Below are 11,939 nucleotides of genomic sequence, written 5' to 3'. Positions count from 1 at the left end.
ATAAACAACAAGGTAAAACAAGCATTGTAACAATCCACACAAGAGATTACTGACTCTAAACAAAACTGCAGCTCAGTGCATGAAAAACATGGAAGAAAAGTTAAGTTTCCCATGAGGGGCATTGTGTGCTTCCAGGAGGAATATTTCAGCAAGGTCAGAGGAAAGGCTCAAATTCAGCCAAGAGGGAAAGCAAAAATGAGACACTGCGTCTGAGCTGTCACGAACAATGTGCTCTAACATGACAGACAAGATATTAGACTTGGACACAAAACTTAACTAGAGTGCCCTTGCATCCACACACAGCAATGGTATTTAGTTTCTCAACAAAAGTAACAATGACTGTGTGACAAACGTATATATTTCAACGATGCTTGTGAAAAATATTGCAAATGGTTCAACAACACCTCTGCTGCAGACTAACAGACAAACAGAAAATACTTTCTGTGCTGTTACATGGGGAGGTGTTGGTTAAGCCATCTAAGCTAGTGGTTAACTGTTGGGCTTCAGACCACAGGATCCTTGGTTCAAACCCCAGCCAGACCGGAAAATCACTCAGGGGATCACTTGTGCAACGTCTTTAATCCCATAGTTGCTCCCCGTGTGTATTGAGAACCTTGCAAGGCAGCACCCTGACATCGGTGTGTGAGTGCGGCTGTGTGAATGGTTGAATGCAACGCACCATTGTAAAGAGCTTTGAGCTTCTGATGCAGATAGAAAAGCGCTAGATAAATGCAATCTATTTACCATTTACATAAAAAAATGAACAAATACAAACAATCCAAAATCACAATTCCCATTCATACTTTGGTAATTCACAAATGTTCGTTGCACTGCATTTGGGGAACCAGTAGATGAGTGTGTGTGTGTGTGTGTGTGTGTGTGTGTGTGTGTGTGTGTGTGTGTGTGTGTGTGTGTGTGTGTGTGTGTGTGTCTGATGGAGTCACACTGAATCCATCAGGGAATGTGTGTGTGTGTGCACGCAGATTTACAGAACTAAAAAAGAGACACAGATGGTTTTTAGAGTAGAAAGTGTGCAGATGGGAAGCAGAAAAGGTGCTTTATAATGCACAGCTGTCAGTCAAATAAAGAAGCAGCTCTTCAACCATCAATCTGAGCCTGCACTGTGTTGTGCCCAAAGCCAGTTTTTCCACCTTTTTTTTCTCTATATCTACAATGGGTAAAGTGCACTAATTATGACTACAGGGTATAATGATGTGATTACTGATGATCTGATTGGCCATTCGGTTACATTTCAGTTGTGCCATTCGTCCAAAATATGCCTGTTGCCAATTCGCTGCACAGCAATATATAGTGCTACAATGGAAACGTACTTCTAGTAGAAACACTAGAAGAAGATGAAGAAATGCTTGGAGTGGTGTCGATCATCTCCATACACAGACACAACAGACAACAGATGGAACACAAATGTAGTGTGTGCAGGACTGGCCTTCAAAGCAGTGGCACGAACAATATATTATGAAGGCACATAACCACTGCCGACAAAAAATGTAATTCAGTCTTTATATTCAGGAACAGCGGCCAGCTGAAATATTTCAAAATTATGCATGAGAGCACAACTGTGTGAAGTGAAGGAATAATGAAGGAATAATGTCCACAGGCTGTCAATCACATCTTTTCATGATAAGCTCAGCTGATGAAACAAGTGACTAAGTACTGAAAATGTTCATGATGATCCGACTAACATTAATTGATTTTTCTGTGATAAAAATATGTGGAGAGAATCATGCAATCAATCATTCTTTCTTAGAGGCTCACAAATATACTTTTCCTCTAATAGCCCAGTCACACGGCACACAACGATTCCTGAATGAAGGGAAAAAAGTAAAAAAAAAAGTAAATTCTTTGAGAAAAGGTGGATGAAAGAGCTTTATCACCGAATAGCCTGCAAAGCAAGAGAGCAAAAGGCACGAAAGAGGAACTAAACAAAACCGAAGCTAACGATCTTGACGCTTTAAAAGAAACGCGCCTGGATCCACAGCTGGAGCAGTGTGTCTGCATCTATGAGTTATGCTGTGAGCTCCATCTCAGCGCCGAGTCCTGGAGAAACTGCAAACAGAAGCTGTGAAGATGTGTGCAATTCGGTGGACCCACCTGCTCTGGTTCCTCATCCAGAACAAAAGAGGGATCATCTCCTTCATCATCAGGATCCTCACTATCTGACGACACGCTGCGTGCTCCGTGTTGCCCCAATTAAAAAATAAAAAACCTGGTGCAGTTATTCCACGAGCTACAGCTGATTCATAACGTGAATTCTGCCTTCCAGAACAGCTTTTTATGTAATCATTTGAATTATCTACATATTGCCACATGAGCATGAGGGCTGGATTGTCATTCCAACACTCATATTGTTATATTTAATAAACAAAAAATAATAAGCGCACGCAGGAGCTGCTGCTGTCGCTGATGCTGCATTCAAGTTCGGTCGGAAATAACACAACGTTTTTGTTGTTTCAAATTCAGCAGATACTTGTGGCAAAATAATTAACTGTATCTACACAACACATTAATTCTTCCCTATATAAGGTGCCTGAGATGATTGAAGCTGACCCCCCACCCAGATTAAAAGAAAAAAAAAATCGAAGCAAGCAGGCTGAGTTTGCCTTGTAATTTCCGACGGGACATGAACACAGCGTCAGCAGCAGCGCTCACAAAGCGGCTTCTGCACTGTGTGAAAACATTCAGCTGGTCAAACGAAGTCAAACTAAACACTAACGTTACAAAAACTAAGCAAACAATTAAAAAACGTCAAGAACGAAAGCAAAACAAAACACGAATTAATTGTGTTTTTATCGTTGACCTTTGTTCAAATTTTTCAACAGTTTGAAATCCTGACGAAGCACCAGCTGCAGGAACGAAGGTGAGTGAAGGTTAAATGATGCTAACGAAAGTCCAGATTTCTTGTTTCGTTTGGGCATTGTTGCCCTTCGTTAAGTGCCGTGTGACTGGGCCATTATATACAATATGTTTCTTCTCACTCAACAATACAACCCATTATACAAAATATCATGGATGTGGGTTACTGGTTATACACTCAATAAAAATATAAATGCAACACTTTGTATTTTGCTCCCATTTTGTATGAGATGAACTCAAAGATCTAAAACTTTTTTCACATACACAATATCACCATTTCCCTCAAATATTGTTCACAAACCAGTCTAAATCTGTGATAGTGAGCACTTCTCCTCTGCTGAGATAATCCATCCCACCTCACAGGTGTGCCATACCAAGATGCTGATTAGACACCATGATTAGTGCACAGGTGTGCCTTAGACTGTCCATAATAAAAGGCCACTCTGAAAGGTACAGTTTTCTTTTATTGGGGGGGGGGGATACCAGTCAGTATCTGGTGTGACCACCATTTGCCTCATGCAGTGCAACACATCTCCTTCGCATAGAGTTGATCAGGTTGTCAATTGTGGAATGTTGGTCCACTCCTCTTCAATGGCTGTGCGAAGTTGCTGGATATTGGCAGGAACTGGTACACGCTGTTGTATACGCCGGTCCAGAGCATCCCAAACATGCTCAATAGGTGACATGTCCGGTGAGTATGCCGGCCATGCAAGAACTGGGACATTTTCAGCTTCCAAGAATTGTGTACAGATCCTTGCAACATGGGGCCGTGCATTATCCTGCTGCAACATGAGGTGATGTTCTTGGATGTATGGCACAACAATGGGCCTCAGGATCTCGTCACGGTATCTCTGTGCATTCAAAATGCCATCAACAAAATGCACCTGTGTTCTTCGTCCATAACAGACGCCTGCCCATACCATAACCCCACCGCCACCATGGGCCACTCGATCCACAACATTGACATCAGAAAACCGCTCACCCACACAACACCACACACGCTGTCTGCCATCTGCCCTGAACAGTGTAAACCGGGATTCATCTGTGAAGAGAACACCTCTCCAACGTGCCAAACGCCAGCGAATTTGAGCATTTGCACACTCAAGTCGGTTACGACGATGAACTGGAGTCAGGTCGAGACCCCGATGAGGATGACGAGCATGCAGATGAGCCTCCCTGAGACGGTTTCTGACAGTTCGTGCTGAAATTCTTTGGTTATGCAAACCGATTGTTTCAGCAGCTGTCCAAGTGGCTGGTCTCAGACGATCTTGGAGGTGAACATGCTGGATGTGGAGGTCCTGGGCTGGTGTGGTTACACGTGGTCTGCGGTTGTGAGGCTGGTTGGATGTACTGCCAAATTCTCTGAAACGCCTTTGGAGACGGCTTATGGTAGAGAAATGAACATTCATTACACGAGCAACAGCTCTGGTTGACATTCCTGCTGTCAGCATGCCAATTGCACGCTCCCTCAAATCTTGCGACATCTGTGGCATTGTGCTGTGTGATACAACTGCACCTTTCAGAGTGGCCTTTTATTGTGGACAGTCTAAGGCACACCTGTGCACTAATCATGGTGTCTAATCAGCATCTTGATATGGCACACCTGTGAGGTGGGATGGATTATCTCAGCAAAGGAGAAGTGCTCACTATCACAGATTTAGACTGGTTTGTGAACAATATTTGAGGGAAATGGTGATATTGTGTATGTGGAAAAAGTTTTAGATCTTTGAGTTCATCTCATACAAAATGGGAGCAAAACCAAAAGTGTTGCGTTTATATTTTTGTTGAGTGTATTTTTACAGTTACTTGTAGTACCATGAATATGTAGGTAAATTTCCACCATTTTACCTTGTATAAGCATTGTGTCTCCATTGTGTCTGAGACCCACTGGGCTCATGTACATATGAATGCAGTGATATAATCCATGATAGCTTCTACTACAACATTGATTTTTCTTTTTCTTTATTTTTTCCTTTTTTTTTAAATTCCTCCTCCAGGAGGAATTCTGGACCTTGTCCGTCGAAAAGAAAGCCAACAATGCCTGTCCCTCCTCAGTGGTCCATCTGTTGCCTCTGCTCTTCATATTCTATTTTGTTTCTTCTGCTCTTGATTTCAATTTTCGAGTTTGGCTTAGTGCTTGTTATCACTGTCTTCTCCCACGTGATTTAAGAATCAATCAGCATTGAGCTTCAGCCAATGGTGTTTCAGGGACAGTCAGAAGTACCTAACACAGAGCAGGGAGTTATTTTGTCTCTGACAAAAGGCCATGAAAGTCACCTTTCAGGGGCAGTCAATGTGGTAGAGACATGTACAAAGGCGCTGGACCCTGTGGTGGAAACAGTTTTTTTTTTTTTTTTTTTTTTTACACAGTTGTAAAGGAGGAACCTGACTTCTGCAGATTTAAAGTTGCGATGTGGAAGCCTTGGCTTAATTCTTTACATTTGTACCTCATCTGCAAAGTAAGAAAGGGTGGTTGCCAAGTGGTTAGCGTGCTTGGTTTCAGTGCAGAAGGTTCCTGGTACAAACCTCATCTCTGCCACATTTCTCCATTTAATGTGAAGTTCCGCCAGGAAAGGCTTCGGGTGTAAAACTTGTGCCAAATCAACATGCAGACCCACCTTGGATCTGATGTGGTGACTCTGAGTGAAAACAAGGGAGCAGCCAAAGGGTCTTACTTCAAATCAATAAAACACACATTTTAAGAAGTAGGCTCTTACACTCCCAATTGCAATAAAGTTGGGACGTTGTGTAAAATGTAAATAAAAACAGAATACAATGATTTACAAATCCTCTTCAACCTATATTCAATTGAATACACCACAAAGACAAGATATTTAATGTTCAAAATGAAAAACTTTATTGTTTTTGTGCAAATATTTGCTCATTTTGAAATGGATGCCTGCAACACTTTTCAAAAAAGCTGGGACAGTGGTATGTTTACCACTGTGTTACATCACCTTTCCTTCTAACAACACTCAATAAGCATTTGGAAACTGAGGACACTAATTGTTGAAGCTTTGTAGGTGGAATTCTTTCCCATCCTTGCTTGATGTACAACTTCAGTTGTTCAACAGTCCGGGGTCTCCATTGTCATATTTTGCGCTTCATAATGCGCCACACATTTTCAGTGGGTGACAGGTCTGGTCTGTAGGCAGGCAAGTCTAGTACCTGCACTCTTTTACTATGAAGCCACGCTGTTGTAACACGTGCAGAATGTGGCTTGGCACTGTTTTGCTGAAACAAGCAGGGACGTCCCTGATAAAGACATTGCTTGGATGCAGCATGTGTTGCTCCAAAACGTCGATGTACCTTTCAGCATTGATGGTGCCATCACAGATGTGTAAGCTGCCCATGCCATGGGCACTAACACACCCCCATACCATCACAGATGCTGGCTTTTGAACTTTGCGCTGGTAACAATCTGGATGGTCTTTTTCCTCTTTTGTCCGGAGGAAACAACGTCCAAGATTTCCAAAACCAATTTGAAATGTGTACCTATCAGACCACAGCACACTTTTCCACTTTGCGTCTGTCCATTTCAAATGAGCTCAGGCCCAGAGAAGGTGGTGGCATTTCTGGATGTTGTTGATGTATGGCTTTGCATATCACTTTGCATGGTAGAGTTTTAACTTGCACTTGTAGATGTAGCGACGAACTGTGTTAACTGACAATGGTGTTCTGAAGTGTTCCTGAGCCCACGCGTAAGATCCTTTACACAATGATGTCGGTTTTTAATGTAGTGCCGTCTGAGGGATTGAAAGTCACGGGCAATCAATGTTGGTTTTTGGCCTTGCCGCTTATGTATAGAAAGTTCTCCAGATTCTCTGAATCTTCTGAATATATTATGGACTGTGGATGATGGAATCCCTAAATTCCTTCCAATTTAAACTGGTGTTCTTTGAGCATTCATCAACTTTCCCAGTGTTTTGTTGCCAATGTCCCAGTTTTTTTAAATGTGTTGCAGGCATCTATTTCAAAATTAGCAAATATTTGCACAAAAACAATGAAGTTTATCAGTTTGAACATTAAATATCTTGTCTTTGTGGTGGATTCAATTGAATATAGGTTGAAGAGAATTTGGAAATCATTGTATTCTGTTTTTATTTACATTTTACACAATGTCCCAACTTCACTGGAATTGGGGATGTACTTTGGTTACAGTTTTACTTGTTTGTTGTGACAGAGATCAGTATACTAACATACATTCCAAAGACTGGAACACAAAGTAATTCTCCTGCTCATAATCAGTGGTTAAAGACACTAGTGCAGTGCAGACAAACAAGAAAAAAAAAAGAAAAAAAAAGAGATTGCTTCTGTCAAAGCCTCTGGTGCCTCCTGAGTTGTTTTCTTAAAAAAAGGCCATTGGTAAAAGAAGCACAGACAACAAAAAACGTACTCTTTAAGTAGAATTCAATAACATGTTGCAGAAACTACAAGCAGTATATCCCATAAAGACAAACAGACCAGGCATCACAAACGGAGAAAGAAAACTTTCTATGGGTCACAGATAAAAGGCGTAGTGCAGAGAGAAAGCCTGGGTGGTTATTGCTTGAAAAGTACAATTTTGGTGCAGAATGTTGTTGTCTGTAAGTGAAAATATGGCAATATATATGCACAAGTTGAGTGTATATATTGTTCTGATTGAGTGTATATACTGGTCTATGTTCTGATAACACAACGTTATTGATACCTGATGAATAATACAGCCTCAGTCTTGGAAACGTATACAGCAATGAATACCCACCCACACACACACACACACACACACACACACACACACACACACACACACACACACACACACCACCTATGCTGAAGCGCAAATGTAAACAAAGTTGTAAACATTTGTAACAAACCATCTCATTTCAGAGTACAAAATCTCAGTTCAATTCACAGTATTACATGCTTACTTTGTCCATGTTGTTGGGTAGCCCTTTTGGATTACTGTGCATAACTATGAAAGCAAATGCAGCACACGTTCCTTTTTTTCAGAAAGCTTGCTTGATTATCAAAATCTATGTCATATGCCATGCTTGTCTAAAATGTTGCTGTGACATTCAGGCTGCTTTGTATCAAAGCAACATTTACAAAGTCCATTTTGCTGTGCATGTAGCCAACAAGAAGTGATGTTGCATGCCCCTTACAAATATAGCAGTTTGATGGTAAGGTATGGTAATGGATAAGATGGTGCTTTAAGCAGTTTGCACCCTTGGCTCCCAAACAAAAACAAAAGTTCCCTGGTTTTCCATGTATATCTGGAGTTTCATCAGTAAGGGTATTTGGCATAAAACTTGTGCCAAATCAACATACAAATCTGTCCCGGACCAGAAAATGTGCACAGACAAAAGCAAATATAAATGACCCTGATACAGGCAAGAAAAAAGTCTGCATATGTACATCAAAATAAGAATATGGTGCCATCCAAAAGTATTGGAACACTTGGTATTTCACAACATTTTAATTTATTTATGCCATTCCAAATACAAAATAAAATAAAAACAAAATCTAAAATTAGCTTCCTTAAACTCAAACTGAAAGTAAATATCTACAGCTTGATATAAATTAATTAAAAGTATAAAAGTTCAGATGATGGGTTGCATAAGTAATGGAGCGCTGTGGTATAATATTTGTAAAATAACCAGTTTTATCAAGTTTCTTCAGACAAGACAGGGGATGGATACATGAACATTTCCAAATCACAGAGTATGCCTTGGACTTTATTTACATCAATTATGAAGAAATACAAACAGTATGGCACTCTATGGTAAATCTGTATGAAGTAGAGAGTTCTCAAAACACCAAAACATCAAAATCTAGGCTTGCATTTCAGATGTACCTTCTGGCAAATTGTAGCTGATCTTTCAGGTCATCATTTTACAGCTTCATGATGGGGTGGTATAGAGGAGGATTTCCTTAAAAAGAAGAGTGCCATACTGGTTGCATTTCTTCATAATTGATGTAAATAAAGTCCAAGACATATTGAGTGACTTGGAAATGTTCATGTATCCATCCCCTGAATTGTCAGAAGAAAAGTGACAATAAAAGGATTATTTACAGATATTAAAGTTGTGGGCTGCCTGTTCCTGCTGCTGCTGTTTCTCTCTCTTCTGTACAGGTGGTGTGACTCAAGCTGATCGACACACCTGCTTCTCATCTCATCAGTCCCTGCTTATAAACCCCGGCTGTTCACTCCGTCGGCATAAACTCAGCGTACCTTCCATGATATCTGGCCTCTCTGTTTGTGCATTCCTACGTGGTGATTTTTCTGAGCTCCTACGCTCATTAGTTTGCATGCTGCTACTTTTCATGCAGTTTGTCTGCAGTTTGTCTGAGTTTCCAAGCTCAGCATTTTTGTTTGTCATTTTCTAGCTTCAACTCGTTTCAATACTCTGGACTCTGCTAAGATATAGACTGTCTCTTAATCTGACTGTGAATTTGAATTACTACTGGAAGTGACTCGGTTCATGTCCACATCAATCCACTCACCTGTGTATGTTCTCCAGATTCCACGTCGACAGCTTGCAGGCGGCCACCTGGCTCCCGGATTGCATCATCCACTCAGCGCTTGGGTTACAACACCACCCGGTCTGTGGTTCCCTGGTTCCACTGCTGTGCAGGCCCTGGCTCCATTCTGCAAGGCTGCCTACTCATCCTCCTCCTCCACACACATTCATTGTAAATAAACCAGTGTTCTGACTCAATCCACTCTTGTTTCTGCTCCCAGCATTTGGGTTCACCATTCCACTCCGGTCCAAACAATAACAATTATACCAAAGTGTTCCATTACTTATGCAACCCATCATCTTGGCTTTTCTATTTTTAATGAATTAATATCAAGTTGCAGAGATTTGCTTTAAGTTTGAGTTTAAGGAAGATCATTTTAGATTTTTTTTTTTTTTTTTTTTGCATTTTAAATGACATAAGCAAATTAAAATGTGTGAGATACCAAGTGTTCCAATACTTTAGGAGGGGACCATACATTATGGCCCAATTCAGTCAAGAATACATAGAGAGTTCTCACAAATAAATATAAATGAATATAAAACCAAAATTAATTGGTGCTCTAAACAGTGTGTTGGTAGCAACCTTAACACCTTAACATCCTTGGTAAGTTAAATATGTGAAAGCCCTTAGGAACACACACAGAGAAGGACAAACATGTCAAAGAATGAAAAAGTCAACATCTGGGAGTCATAGTGTAATAGAACAAAACAACACATGGTGATGGGTACGCAAACAATGGAGAGACAAGAATGAAGAATTAACATTGAATGGAAATTTAAATCTCAAAAGGAGACCTGTCATGAACTGTGATGAGTCTGTGTTAAAAAAGAGGGCTGTGTTGCAATAGTTTATAAACCTGCTAAAGCTTCACATGTGGTTGTGTAGAAAATGAGATTTAACAATGTTGATGTGGGGGAAAAACATGCTTTGTGCGATAAAATATGCAGAGACTGTGTGTGTGTGTGTGTGTGTGTGTGTGTGTGTGTGTGTGTGTGTGTGTGTGTGTGTGTGTGTGTGTGTGTGTGTGTGTGTGTGTGTGTGTGTGTATACACATACTTCAGTAGGGAAAACTAGCTATAGAGACCAACACCATTTTTTGTGGAGAGCTATAAACATTCTTATTTCTTTTGTAGATCTGGATATTGTAATATGGTGTTCCATGAGTATTGACTTGCAGCTGGAGCCAGGCTCAAGGGGCCATTCGAAGAATTGCAGCTGCTTCAAAATTAGGTTAATTTCTCAACACTGAAAGTTACCACTTGGGTGCAATCAAGGGGCCATTCTTTCTTGTTCATAAGGATCACGTATGATAATTAACTGTCTTTAATTTTCTCCAACATACATTTCATACTCTCATGGTGCATTTGTTTATTTGCTTTTTCCCTCCATTAATTAGGCTAGTGTTTGCCATCATCACCGTCTTCTCCTTTATTCCTGATTTGCATGTCCAGTGACTGTTACAGAGGATGCAGTGTGACACAACTTATTTGCCAATTGTTTATTGGTTTCTTTAACGATGCCCAGTATGATCCATAGGAGAAAACATGCTATCTAGGTGAAGAGGATGTTATGGGCTGGGGTGTTTGGCTGGCTTGGTTTTTGTTTTCTGTTTCTCCCACCAGGTGGTATGCATTCAGGACTGAGTGGCTGAGCATCAGGACCTCACCCTGAACACCTGAGGCTTGTTATCACATGCAGGTCATCAGGACTCACAGCTGTGGTGTATTTTGTCTTAATCAGAGATTGCTGCATTTAAACCTTGAATGCACAGTGTGTGATTGCCAGAGACTCGACCTGGGGTATTTTTTTTAATTCCCTGTCTTCTCCTCCGGCCCCAGCCGTTTGAGCCGTACGTTGTCGGCATTGCTGGGGTGGTGCAGTTCGGTTAAGCTGGGCGTTTCCCAGGTCACCTCTGCACCCGGGACGGGGAGGGGTTGGGGTATTTTTTTTTTTAATTCCCTTTGCAACCTCCAGCCTTGGGCGCGCCTCTGTGCCGTTTGCCATTGGCGTTGCTGGGCTGGTGCAGTTCGGTTATGCTGGGCGTTTCCCAGGTAGCCTCTGCACCCGGGTGGGGGGGGGTTTAGGGTTTTTTTTTTTGTTACTTCCCTGTTCCACCTCCAGTTTCAGCACGCCTTTGAGCCGTACGCCATCGGCGTAGCTGAGGTTTGGGGCAGTGGAATATACCCGCAGCTGGTGGCTGGTTTAAAAGTCGGAGGGGTGGCGCCGTCTTGTGCCGTATGCCATTACCGCTGTTCCACTCCTCCCGGTTGACTTTTGGGGTATAGTCGTGGTTGGTGACACTGGACGTACTTCCAGTTTCCACTGCGCTGAGGGGGTGGGGTTGGGGTTGTTGTTTTGTTTGTATGTTTTTTTTTGTTTTTCCCCCAGTTTCCGCCCTCAGGGTGTGACTGTGGTGTCCTCTGGGGGGGAAAGGACTGTGGGTCCATCTAGCCGTGGACGGCCGGGGCTGGGTCTGTTAGTCATGAGGGGGGGCGTCTCCTGGGGTTTGATGGAACAGTCCTCTGGGAGGCGCTGGGAGTCCCCGTGGGTGACTTTGGATC

Source organism: Thalassophryne amazonica, chromosome 13 (genome assembly GCF_902500255.1).
Source record: "Thalassophryne amazonica chromosome 13, fThaAma1.1, whole genome shotgun sequence".
NCBI classification, from domain to species: Eukaryota; Metazoa; Chordata; class Actinopteri; order Batrachoidiformes; family Batrachoididae; genus Thalassophryne; species Thalassophryne amazonica.
Note: the sequence above shows the minus strand (reverse complement) of the source record.